This window comes from Alligator mississippiensis, chromosome 2, assembly GCF_030867095.1.
Source record: "Alligator mississippiensis isolate rAllMis1 chromosome 2, rAllMis1, whole genome shotgun sequence".
Lineage (NCBI taxonomy): Eukaryota > Metazoa > Chordata > Crocodylia > Alligatoridae > Alligator > Alligator mississippiensis.
Genome location: NC_081825.1, coordinates 276,517,716 through 276,531,467, shown reverse-complemented (window position 1 = coordinate 276,531,467; position 13,752 = coordinate 276,517,716). Strand labels below are relative to the sequence as shown.

The following is a 13,752-nucleotide window of genomic DNA, read 5'->3' as shown; positions in this document are numbered from 1 at the left end:
GGGCATAGGTGCTGAGTGACTCCAAAACTTGTTGAAAATAATTTATAATTAGTTTACTCATGACATTGTAGGAAGCTTTTGACACCTTGCACAATCAAGCATATGAATCAAAACTGTAAACTCCCTAACTTAAAGGATGTTTTTCCATCTTTTACTCCATTTGCCTAATACTCAGACCAATAGGACCCTGCTCGAGTGCAGCCTCCATATGAAACTGGTAATACAAATAATTAATAATAAAACAATATAGATTCACATACAATTGGAACAAAAAATATTAAACATTTAGAAGGCTGACAACTGAATTATTTACCAGACATTTTCAAATGGAGCAAGCAGTTTTCCAGAATTTGTCTCTAAGGAAATAGCAACATTGGTTGTGTAGTGTTCAAAATGCTGAGCACCCTAAAAAGCAAAAGATAAATGAACTTCACTGAGATTATTATTATCGCTGGTGTTACCATTATTATCATTACCATTACCATTATTATTATTATCAGTTTTTATATTTTAATTACCACTCATTATTTTATTTTGTTCGTTATTAATTCAGTATGTTTGATAATAATCAAGTTGTTTTTCATGTTAGAGTTCCAGATTTTTTAGGTAAAATGCAATGTGAATGTGTGCCCAATAATCATTACTTACAAATATTCCACAGCAGCCATCATAAGGCAGCTTTGAGGCACAGTATGGCATTATAGATATATGATTCAAGTAAAAGATAGGATGTGGAGTCAAGTAATATCTAACTTTGTATTTTATTCTGTTTTTTCATTTTTTGTTTTAAAGAGGATTCACATGTCTGCTACCTTTTAATTTTACTAGAGCATTTAGGGAATTAAATGATTTTGCTCATCAAGGCCTCACTCAGTAAGGTGGGTTATAAATCTGCAAATCCAAACATTTATTTAAGCGACTAGCAATGGAAGACCAATACCCTTTGAGGTGAGTATTATGCAGGGATTAGAATTAGGTGATCAAAGGTGTTATGTGTGTTGCATTTACATGCATATGCTCGGGAGCGGTTGTCAGGCACCGTGAAACTTTTATCCTTTTATCTCAGGAAACGTATTTTTCAGAAAATAGCTTTGAAGGTATGACTGGCTTATGCATCTTCCTAGATCACAGTATAGTTCTTTGTATACTAAAGAGCGTCATGTGACTTGACCCAAGGCTGATAAGTATATAAACTGCATAGAATCCATGAGAGACCTAAACATCACATTCATGTGTGCCATTAACAGATTCTTTTTAAAAATAAAATGTATGCATTAAAGTAAATGTAGTAAGATTCACAAGTAGGCAGGACTTTAGGTAGGATGCAGAAAATTTCTGGTTCATGTCTGTACTCAGGCCTGCTGAGCTCTGTAAGGTAATAAAAATAGTTATGGTGATCCCCATTATAAGACAGAAGCAGGTTTATCTCAACCAGCCAATGAATATTGTACTAGAATCCTCGTTGTTTCTCTCTCTTCATTTGAATGTATTCATCTCTGTCGTATCTAAGGATAAGGAAATATAAATTTTCAGCCGCTCTTCCCTTCTGAGGCTCACTATTGGTAGGATATTTCTAAATCCCTGTAATGAGCAATGCTTGGTATAAAGAAAAAAATGCATGCATTGCCAGTGCATCTTTGAATCTAAAGAATTTTGTCACCTTCCTACTTCAGAATGAATTCACATGTGTTTTTTATCACTAGAAGCCAAGGGTGGGAAAACAGTTTGAAGTGTTTCCCCCTAAATAAAAGGCTTGTAACTACAATTTTGCCAGGATTCAGCTTCAGTCAGCTCTTTCTCATCTAAGCCCTGATCTTGGCAAAGCACTGGGATACTTATCTGGTTTAATGTAAATTGTGAATGGCTAAAAGTTGTATACCATCTTCATACTGCTGACATTTAAGTCCATAAAGTGCAACAGTTTCCCCTAATGGTTACATGGAAGTAAGAAATGGAACCAGCTTGAAAAGGTAATTATATGATACTCCTTGAGTAAATGGATTGGTGGCAAAGAATGGACAGATCACCTTTGTCAAATGAGAATGACCAGCCTTCTCAGATCCACAGAGATGTTGTGAGAAAAAATATATGGAAGACTGCAAGACACTGAGATACTACAACAGGGACATATACCCAAGCAGGGTGGGTGCAGGGAGCGTGCGGCAGTGTGATCGCACTGTCTCTCTCCATCGCTGCTACTGACACTGTCCCCAGCCACTCCTGCCCTGCTCCAGCTGCGCAGTAAGCCAGGCTCAACCAGGGATAGCGAAGTGGTGACACACAGGTTCCTCCTTCTTGGTCTTCGCTAATGGGAGGGATGCCTGAGGGGCAACAGCAGGTCCCCCTGCCCTTGTGTGCCTCTTCTCTGAACAGCTCCCTGCTCTCCCCTGCCAGCCACACCTTGACCCCATAGGCAGAGGGGTCAACATGCCACACTCCCTTTAGTAAATCCTATATCTGCCCACGTCCCTAAGTATTTTAAGTAGATGGCAAGATTGTTTATCATACCACCCGTTGCGTTTATACAGCGGATCTGGTATAACCACTGGGTTGGGGTCCTTCTCCCTCTTAAAAACTGAACATTTACAAACCAGCCAGAGGCATACAGAGCCACAGCAAATAGCTGTGCAGGGTCATCAACTGTTTGCTGCGGCACCATTTCTCCAATCGCTGCAGAGGACCACAGGAGCACGGTCCTGTCTGCAATCCCCCTCTGCCGCTGGCGAGTTGCGGTGGGGTAAGGTGGCGCCCTCGGAACAAACAGCCACTTTAGTTACTTTGTTTTTGCAAACAGGCGGGCAGCTGGCTCTCAAATATGGCAAGGGTACGACCCGCCACCCAGCAACGCACCAGCTGGACTCTCCGGCTTTCCATTGCCCGGCCTGAAACCAGGCGCCACCTTGGCTTTGGACAGATCGGACCACTCAGGAGTTGGCTTTTCCTAAGTTCTCAGTGAGTTTGCTGGAAAATGGGCAAGGTTTTGCAGGCAGCGAGTTGTCTGGGGCAGCAACCCTCGCCCCAAGCTCAATCAGACGAGGACGAGGACCCACCTGCCCTCGTCACAGCCTGAGGACGGGGAAGGAGTCACGGCCAGGGCCAGTCCCTCTGCACAGAGCCGGGCGGGCTCCTCACCCTCCCAGGCGGCCCGAGAAAGGGCCAGCTCTGGGTCGTGGCTCTCTTTTCACGTACAGAAAAATACCGGAGCGGGTTTTCTGCGGCGAAGAAGAGCTCAGAGCAGCCCCCAGCCAGGTGCCCCCGTCCCGCGCGAGGTCTGTGGGCCAGCCCGGCGCCCCGCGGCGCGGGAGGACTGTGGGCCCGGGACGCGGGCACCCTGCACGGAGCGCCCCGCGCGCTACAGGCCGGGCCCCGCCCCGCCCCGCCCCGCCCCCCGACACCACGTGTCCCGGGCGCCGCAGCGCCGCCGCCGCCGCGCAGGCTCCTTCCGCGCCGCCCGATTCCGGATCAAAATGGCGGCGGCGGCGGCCAGAGCGAGCGGGAGCCGGCGCTGAGTGGGGCGCGCCGAGCCGAGCCGAGCCGGGCATGGAGGCCGCGGGTGGCGGCCGCCGCAGGTGAGAGGAGCCGCCGGTCGGGGGGTGACCGCGGGGCCCGCTGGTGTCCTGGCGGAGCGGGGCGGTGTCACTCCGGCGCTGCCGGGACCCCCTCGCCCCCACCCCGCGGGATGGGCCCCCTCGTGTCCGCTGCCAGACCCCTCGGCTCGTGTGTGCCCCCACGGCCCGGCATCGCCTCCGGGCGGGGCAGCGGCGCCCCCCTTCCCCGCCAGAGCGCTGCGCACCCGGGCGTGGGGACCCCTCGCCTGCCCCCCTCACGCCCGAGGGGGCTTCTGCCCTTGCCCCTGCCCCTGCCCCAGCCTGGCCCCCGGGGTGGGCAGGTCCCGGCCAGGCAGAGCGGTGCTCAGACTTGTGGGGTCCGGCCCCTCTCGACTTCTGTCAGTGCTTAGCCTAGGGGCTTTGCTTTTTCCTTCTTACTTTTCCTTCTTTGTATGTAACGGGTGCCGGGGAAAGGGAGAAGGCGGCAGTGTTCAGAGGACAGTGGCAGGGACACGGCCACCCTCAGGCCGCGGTACAGGGAACGATACTTCGAGCTGTGTTTTCCCTTTGCCCGGTCTCCGCATGAGTTTAGTAGTGGTAATCGCTTGACTTGCTTTGCCTCAGTTGCTGAGGCAGTCTGTATTCATTCATGTGAAGTGTTGGTATCTTTAGCTGAAAGGTGCTGTGAAAGCATTGATGCTGCTGAGAGTCTCATAGACCTTTCATAACCCTTGTTTCGCTGTTCCCTCTAAGTTTACAAATACCTGTGTGTTGTTGTGACCTAAGGCAGGATGTCAAGCTCTTCTGGCCCTACAATGCAGCACATGTACCAGCCTGGCCCCACTTGCTGCATGCGATGTGTGTCACATCTGACCCAAACCAGCATGTGGGGCCAGTCCAAGACTTGCAGGCAGCACTGTGGTCCAGATGATAGGTCTCTGAAGGCCAGGTTCAACCCACAGGCCATATCTTTGACCCCCTCCCCCACCCAGGAATCCCTTTTACTTCAATCCAGTAACTTATTGTTTTCCCCACCTGAAGCTTTTACTCTGATATCACAGCAAAAGTGTACTCCCTTCCCCCATTAAGAGTCTAATCCTGGTGTAATTCACCATATATTAGTAAGTGATTCTTTAATTATTTTTTTTAATGGTGGCTGTGTGCATCTGTCTTCCAAAGAATACGTGAACTCATGGATTGTATTGTCTCGGGACTGAAAAGGTGAAAGTGATTACTCTGGAGTTAACATGTCACAAAGGCATACTTTGGCATTTTCCCTTTGCAGAATAATTATCTGTAATCAGACTTGCAACAGATATATCCAAAGTCATTGAGACAGTTGAGAACATATACTGCCTCGCGCTACCCCAAGCATCTCTGTAGTGCCGCTGGCCAAGTGAATCACGTTTGCAGTATCTACAGTAGTAAGTTGAAAGGTTTCTGTGATAGTCAGTATTTGGTAATTTAATTGGAATTGACAGATTCAGTTTGAAGGCAGGTGAGTAGGACATTTAAAAGCTGAGAGAGAGTCTTTTGTTCAGAATGTGCAGTGTCTGCTCTTATTTCTGATGCTTTCCAGATAACTGATACTAAATCCTTTATACTTAACATAGTGTCATTGAGGATTGCTTTCAAACCTCGACCAGCATTTGGATTGGATTGATATTTTCCCATCTTTTTATAGTTTTGGTCATAATAGATGTGCAGCTTCTATGTCTGAAACACTGTACCACTTCTGCTGTTGTAATTATGCTCTCTGGCTTAATTCTTATTGTTGTATCATTTTTAATGTAAATGAGTTACCTTGTATGTCCAGTTTCCCCAGATGAGTCTTAGATTACGGCAGTGATGAAATCATATATAGCTGGCATTGACTGACTTGAAAAGATACATAAATGAGAACTAGACTTATTTTTATAAGTCATCCTAGAACACTTGTACAGGCTTGTTGTGCCATTTTCTAGCTTTTGAGTCTGTTGAAGAGTTGGTTCTAAAATCTGTGTAGAAGGTGATCAAGTAGATTCAGGTGCAGTTGAAGAATGAGCAGTCTCCCCTACCATTTCTTGAAATTCAGTTCAGCAAAACTACTAGAATCTTGAGAACAAACAAAAGAATTGTCTTTCATTAGAGGTAAGCAACTTTCAAATGAATTTATATGGGATTGTGGGTTCAGACCAATAGATAAAACAATGCAACTTAAACATATTTACTGTATACTGAAATAGCCAAATAATCACATTTGCAAACTGTATTAGTTCAATATTTGAGTTTTTTCCATTGTGGCAGACTTTTTAAAAAACATTGGGAAAATACAACTAGAAACAAAGTTTTCATACTTCGAAAATGTATTTGTAGCAATTACCAAATCAGCAGCCATAGGGGCTTCTATTTGCTTCTTTGCAACAGGTTCAGAAGAGGTATCAGCAAGCTTAGTCTTGTGTTTATAGCACACAACCTGAATTGGGAAACCTGAGGTCAGTTCTGCCTCTAACACATACTCTAAGTAATACTAACTGAGTCATGTTGTCACTGGGTATGTTGACACGTGCACTTTAATGTGCATTAGCCTGTTTTAATGTGCACTAAAGTGTCACTTAAAATGTGCACTTTTGCTAATGCACATTAAAATAGGCTAATGCACATTAAGCATTACTTTAAAACCATGCTCTTTAGTTAATGCACACTAAGGTAGGCTAAGACTCATTTTCCTAGCATCTCACAATGGAAGGTGCCTGTACATGAGCCAGGAGGCAGCTCTGACATGCTGTAATTATGGAGTGTGCTAATAACAAGGTCTAATGGCCATAAACTGCAGGAAGGCCGATTTAGACTAGACATAAGAAAAAACTTCTTTATGGGGGGGGGATGTCCAGGGTCTGGAACAAACTCCTGGTCCCCCAGGGGTGGTGCAAGCACCTACTCTGGACTCTTTCAAAAAGCAGGTGGATATAGTTCTTGCTGGAGTTACTTGATCCCAGCTGACTTACTGGCCATGGCAGGGGGGCTGGACCCGATGATCTCATGAGGTCCCTTCCAGTCCCTATTGTCTATGAAACCTATTAAAATAGTGGTGCTCCAGACAGCCTCCATGTCTTGTGTACCAGTCTCCCCACGCTTCAAAATGGTGGTGGGGGTGCTTTAACTAAAGCTTGTTTGCCCTTTAGATGGTGCCCCTGCTGCCCTTTTGAAGCGTGGGGACACTGGTACACAAGACACTCTAGGTGCTTTAATTAGAGCGGCTCTCAGAGTGCACCCCACTCCCACCCCCAGAACATGTGTACCCCCCCCCCCCGAGGTACTAGATTTAATGTGCATTAATGAAAGTGTGTTAATGCATGTGTATTGCCCACTGTCTGTCATTTTTTGCCACCTGAGACCTTACAAGAATGTGAGGCTTAATTTTCAATGTCTTTCAATAGAAACTACTACACAATTACAAAGCTTATTTCACATGTTAATATTCTAATATGCCTGTGCCATAAGGGACCACTTCTGAAAATGACAATATTATTTGTATTAGTTGAAGTTTCAGACCCACTTAGTCTCTGTCCTGTATTCTTTTTCTTCTGGTGTCCTTTTCATAAACTAGATGGTTTTTCTAGAATTGTGCACAAGCAAGTGGCTCTTTCCATTGCTGCATAGAGATCCTCCATACAGGTCTTGCCAAGGAGTCAGCAAACAAGTACATGCTCCATAGTCTGTACTTCCCCGCACTCGCGTATATTCATATCTTTAGAGTAGTCGCAGTCGATCATGTTTGTTTTTGATCTTCTAGTTTGCATGTGCAGAAAATTTGGGCATCACCATGTTGGCCAGTCAAGATCCAGCCCTCTTAGAAGGTCTTTCTGGGGTTCCTGGTCCATTATGGAGTATGTGATTGCACATAATCGTTCATTCCATAACCTCACTTGCACCCTGTCAGTCATTGTGTCCAATGGTGCAACGCTGGTCACAACTCTTTCGTGTTTTAAGTCATTTAATTACTTCTGTGTGATCATAGAGTGAGAGTGTGGGATCTTCCATGTGCCGTGATAATTATTTTTGGATCACTAACTTTCTTCTGATATCAGGTGGTGCAATGCCAGCCAGTAGTATAGGCTATCCTTTGGTGTTGGCTTTAGACATCCTGTTATTTCATGACAGCTGTCTTGTAGAACAGCTGGATCTGTCTTTTTGGCATGAACTGATCATTCCCATACTGGACATGCATACTCTGCAGTGGAGTAACACAAGGCAGTAGCGGTGGTTTGTAAGGTAGCTGCTGTCCTGTATGATTGTCATAGAGGATATTAACTGTTGGTGACTTCCGTGCTAAAGATTGGTAAGAAGCAATCTAAGACCACTGCAGCACATCATGTATAAGTGACTAAAGTTTTGCTTGGCCTTGAAGGAAGGAAGGGGAAGTAAAATTTCAGTTGAAGCCAAACAGCACTTATTTTATACCTTGCATCTGAAATCTGACCTGAGCTGCAGCATCTAATTCTCAGTGCATTGCTGCTTTCTATCAACTTCTTTCTTACTTTCTTTCCTTTTTTTCTTTGCTGGTTTAATACCAAGAGTTTAAATGATGTTTGGCTTACCTGGGATTAGGATCTAAGATCCTCTGTTCTCACTTTTTTTTTTTTTTTCCTTCTGAGTAAATCGGTCCTATCTTTGTGGCAAGTCAGGAGTAACCCTGTGCCACCTTGTTCCTACTCTGCATACCAAATCCTGGAAGAGACGCAGTTTAGCCACCTTGCAGCATCTTTAGTGTCCTTATTGGCATGAAAATCTTTCTTCCAAGTGACCAGAATCAGTGGCTGCAGATGAAGTAACCTGCAACAGGCAGTTGCAGGGTAAACTTTAAGGGAAATGACTCCTAAAAATTGAAGGTTAGCTTATGCCCTGAAGTTTGTATTCATGTACATGTGTGAGTTGTAGTTTGTTTAGAATGTGCCTATAATCCTAGATATTGCCTATATAATTGGCTACTCCTGGTTTGACTTCTGTTTAAACAGTTTTTTGGCTTCAATATCTTGTGGCGCTGAGTTCAGCAGTTTAATTGTATGGATGTCTCTTTGCTTGGCCCTTGTGATGCACTTTTTTTTTTTTTTATGCCGGCACAAAGGCATTGACTACTTACACCCTTGGTTTAGGTTCTTAAGAATTTTGTGTACTTAGTACATCTGGAAAGTTGTCGGTGAGATGTTTTTTGTAATCTAGATTTAAAAAATCAGATGCAGCTATACCTTCCTCGTGTGAAACTAATTGCCTGTCTTGTAGGATTTTAATCAAGAGTTGAAATGAGTCCATGGAAGCATGCATATATGTTTTTGTGTACCAACAAGAAAATTAAAGGACTGGTAGTTACTTTAGGAGTTAGAAGAGTCCGAGTATAAAGAGCCAGGGTCTTTTGTAAACTGTAAGAACTAAAAGTCTGATATAGAAGAGAAGTCTTCTGTACAGCTGGTCAGAAAATGTCACTTATCTGAAATGGAGATATTTCTATGAAACATTATTTTACTTTGACAGAGTTCTACTGACACAGGCAGGGTCCATCTGTTTTTCTGTCAACTCTTCCTTGTAAGTTTCCAAGAAGGCCAGGCCTTGCCATTCATAGCTTGGGATGTAACTTTTAGCATTTCCATACTTTGACGAGGACCTCCTGACCCCTGTAAAGTTCAAGTTGAGACCCTTGACCACTATAACATATAAAAAGATATCCATTCCGTTAAAAGACGCATCCAGATAGGTAGTTATCTTCTATCAGCAGTGTTCCTTTAGCACAAGTCAATGTCCACAGGAATCTTGTTCTTTTCTTCTCTTCCTTTCAGTCTGTGACTGCAAGCTTTCAGTTTCTTTGTTTTAGTAGAAATGCGAAGTTTTGATTAGCTCTAATCATCTCTTCATGCACTTTTTAAATTTATCCTTCCTATAGTTAAAAAAGATAAGTTAAGCTATTCCCATGAGTGAGTCATTCTGATGAACTGTAAGAAAATACTTTTTAAAATAGGAAAACTGGGAAGTACACATTTTAAATACTAATAATCCTGACTCAAACTCTATTTACTGGGCCATCAAGGCCAACTTTCTTTTTAAGGTTGGCATGCAGTATATAGCTCAGACTACCTTGGAATAACTATTTAACTCTCTACCCTGGAGCCCAGTGTAAAAGACATCAGTGTACAAAACTGATGCAACTTACTCTAGTGTAAGCATGCACATCCAGGCCCTCAGGCATAATTTAATAAGTTTTATTCTGGTGAGGCCTTGTCTTAAAATGCTACTGCACCTGTTCAGTGAAAGGTGCCTTTAAATGCACCTAAGAAGGTACATATTTCTGTGCAGAAACTTTTAAGTAGGTTTAAAAAAAGATTTTGTCATTTTCAGTCAGTACATGTACAGTCGGGAGAAGAACAGTTCTTAGTTGTATTTTGTACATATCGATATTTACAAGTAGTCTTTTCTATCTAAAAAGAATACCTATGCTGACAGCTAAGCAACATGATTTGTTTTTAGTAAGAAACATGCTTGTTGTATGTAGATCTCTTATGTATTTTTCTGAATGACTGACTGTATTGTTGATAGTATGTTAAGCTGTGAAATGGGAATACAGCTTCAAACAGCAGTTGCCATATTGAAACTCTTTTGAGAGACATAGATAGTTCTGCTTGTCTGAAGTTCGGTAAAAGGCAGGGCAGAGCGTCACCTTAGAGCAGTAGTTCGCAATCTCTTTTGTACCAGGACCGATTTTGTAAACATTGGCCAGTCATGGCCCTGCTGGTGCCCCACCCCAGCCCTGCCGAAGCATGATGACAGCAGCGCACCAAGTCCAGCCCCAGCATGGGCTGGGGGGAGTAGGAGGGGAGACCTGTGGTTGTACGCCCGCCCTGAGCTGGGGCTCCCAAGCCACACCAGGCAGCCTGGTCACTGCCCCACCTGCCCCCCAGTAGCATCTCCTGGCCGCCACACCCCTGCAAGTACGGACACCAGCCCTGGTGCCACTGCCCCCAAAGGGTCCCCTGCTCCTTTCCCCTGCTGGAGGGGCGAGTGCCTTGCCCTGATGCACCCTTGACACATGGCCACCTTCCCAAAGTGCCAGCAAGCACCTCCTTCCTTATAGTCCCCAAGCTCTGGCCTTCGAGCCACCGCTCCCCATACACTTACCTGCATCCTGCTGCTGGGGCAGCTTCCACCACCCTGCCTGGTTGCATGTTGACCATGTGCAGATGCATGTGTGCCCACTGCCTCCAATCACCCCAAGCAGCTCCTTGCAGGCTGGAATGCTGCCAGCCCACAAGGAGAAACCCATGCTTTCCCATATTTTTCTGGTACCTGCTCACAAACCTTTCAAATATTCTTGTGACCTGCTTTTCTATTGCGACCCACAGTTTGAGAAACACTGCCTTAGAGAACTGTGATACAGATCTCCATATGGGAGATGAAAAGATACCAAGTACTGCAATACATGGGACTAGCTTAGCAACTTAAAGATGGATTCATAGAATAGTTATGAATATCATTTGTGCATTGTGTTCTCTTCAGACACTAGTAAAATCCTAATGCTGAAGCAAAAAAAATGTTAATTTTATCACGCTTTTGTACTTCTGATGCAAATGTCTTTTGTTTCACTGAAGTGTGATATCTCCTAGGAAGTTTTGAGGTATGCTATAATATTCACATTCTTTGAATAATGTTGTACAGATGGAAATAAATAATAGTAATTTGACGAAATGCAATATCTTGGAGTCATGGCTGTATGAACTATTAGGAATAATGGTGAAACTGATGTTTTTAACAAGAATAAAGCCAAAGAAGTACATTTCTTTCTGTTTTTGTTTCCAACCTACAAATTTTAACAAAGTTGACGCTGAATAAGATGAACTGAGTGTAATCACAGCATTTTCTAACCAACATCCCGTTCAGTGCATAGAACGTGAAAAATTATCGCCTCAATGGCCAAACTTTTCAGTTATACCATGCACCTGTAATTTCGTCTGACTAACAACACAGACATTTGATTTCACTCAGTATTATGCAAAAAAAAAGTACATATGTTGCAGGGGAATTGCAAATACTAACTCTGCCATCTATTCTTAATGTCAAAAGGAATCTAACAATAATTAATTATTGTATTCTAGTTCTTAAAACAAGATACCTGTCTAGCATAGTTCAGAAAATACCTAACAATTTTGACTTAACCATTTCAAATCACTTCAGTTTTTAGTCGCTTATTAAACACCCCCAAAAGGGAGGTTTGAAATGGAAATACTAAAATGCATTCTAGCACAGCAACGTTTATCTACTACTACAATGCTTTTAATTTATTTCTGGCTGTAGGGTCTGATAACTTTAGTCTTGGCAAAATATGCATGTGTTTCTACATTTATACATTTGGTCAAGATATAGCTTTGAGACACTATAACAGGGGTGGGCAAAATATGGTCTGCACCTGCAGAACAATTTTGCCCAGCACACGGGTGGGGCAGGGCCAAGGAACCCACCAAGTGCAGGGGCAGCTCAGGCCATGGTGGATGCCTGGGCAGGCAGCAGAGTTGGGGCAGTGGTGCTGCCAGACTCCCGTTTCTGGCAGCCCTGGCAGTGACGGCTTCCTCTGGCTGTTGCTGCTGCTGGTCCCAGTCCTGCTGCCTGAACACCCCAGCCTATCCATCCTGCACTCACCACCTGCAGTGTAACCCATGAGGGCAGGGTGCTTGGCCACGCAGCTAGGATGGGGCTGCGGGCTGGTGAGGAATGGTGTTCGGGAGCAGGACAGGTGGGTGGGGAAAAAGGAGACCCTGGGATCTTGGGATGGCGACAGCGTGGGGCCAAGGCAGAGCCGCAATGCGCTCAGTGCACATCCCTGTCCACAGAACTAGGGTTCTGCCTCAGCCCGGCTCCCAAGATTTTGGGGTCTCCATGGAGAGCAGCTGGAAGTCATGCGGGCAAGGCGCTCTGATTGCGTCCACCTTGCAGAGCACCCTGCTTGCACAGCTTCCAGCTGGTCTCCGTGGAGACCCCAGGGTCTTGGGGTGGTGACAGTGCAGAGGTGGGGGCAGGGCAGAGCCCCAGTTCTGTGGACAGGGAAGTGCTCTGAGTACACCAACAGCGCGGCCCTGGCCCCGCACTGTCACCGCCCTGTGATCCTGGCCTTGCTCATCCCTCCTGATCCTGAACGCTGCTCCCAGCCTGCCTGCAGCCCCAGGAGTTTTGGTGAGTTGGTGCAGAGGGGGAAGGAAGTGCATGCTGACCCGGTTTGCAACACCTCAGCCAAACTCCCTATGTAGTCTACAGGCCCAAATAATTGCTCAACCCTGCGCTATAACCTAGGCAACACCGGTTTAATTTTTTTTTTACTCCAAACACTGATTACAAGCTTACAATCTTACAAAAAAAATCACAATCCTCACAAGTACCTGCCTTTAGCAGACTTCTAAAAGAACTGTAGATGCTTTGGGGGTTTAAAAATTCATTTTAAGGAGAGCATAGCCAGACACAATGAGGTGTGTTTGTCACAATAGTTTAGCCTCACTTCTGAGAATATTTAAAATTAATGCCAGCATAGCTTTTGCAGTGCAGTGTGTGATCAGAATTTTTCAGTTTTAGCTAATAGGCTGAGACTTACAGGCTTTCTGGATATGTCAGGTTTTTTCCAAGTCCTATTTTTCTTTTATGATCTTTCATAATTTTTTTTTATAGGGAAGTTGTATTTGAAAATAATACTTTATACTGGGCTCCATTGTATCCTGAGGATGCTTAATGTAGTAAGCATTTTTCCTTACACCCCTCTCCTTTTTGGGTTCCAATTTGATTTTTTTTTTTTTTTAATGTGGAAAATGCCTAGACCATGCATGCTTAAAGGCATCAAAAAGAGGATCTTTGAACTGATACAAGCTGTAATTGTGATATAGCCATCGTTCACTTAACTTTTTTTTCTCCTTCCCCCTTCATCTTTATCACACCATATGATCTCAAGGTGAAGCACATTTATTGTGCTAACTAGCACTTCTGTTGCAGGTGTTAGTGATAATGAAAAACTGCTCTTATCACCTGCATGACAACACTGTGTTTAAAATACATAGGCTTTAGGTTTGGTCATACTAATGCAATCTGGGAAAAGTAATTCTGACTTCAGTTCTCTCTTCTTTTGGTCCACCAGCTTCCACAGATTATAGGGGCAGAGCAGACCATTACAGCATTGTAGTCCAGGGGTCAGTGACCTATG

At 44.4% G+C, this 13,752-nt stretch overlaps 1 protein-coding gene and 1 non-coding gene across 3 annotated transcripts in view; one reads left to right on the top strand and one right to left on the bottom strand.

Moving 5' to 3' along the window:
- LOC102574710 (uncharacterized) overlaps positions 1–3,358 on the bottom strand; it is a 28,483-nt gene extending 25,125 nt beyond the window's left edge. For both annotated transcript variants that reach the window (XR_009460251.1, XR_002088437.2), the window contains exons 1-2: positions 3,051–3,358; positions 314–405 (exon numbers count right to left, since the gene is read on the bottom strand). This is a non-coding gene — a transcript (uncharacterized LOC102574710). The remainder of the gene's footprint in view (positions 1–313; positions 406–3,050) is intronic.
- An 84-nt stretch (positions 3,359–3,442) lies between these two features.
- Positions 3,443–13,752, top strand: part of BTBD7 (BTB domain containing 7) — a 91,267-nt gene continuing 80,957 nt past the window's right edge. Inside the window, exon 1 of the mRNA XM_006275415.4 lies at positions 3,443–3,569. The gene's annotated coding sequence lies outside the window, so the exon portion shown is untranslated. The remainder of the gene's footprint in view (positions 3,570–13,752) is intronic.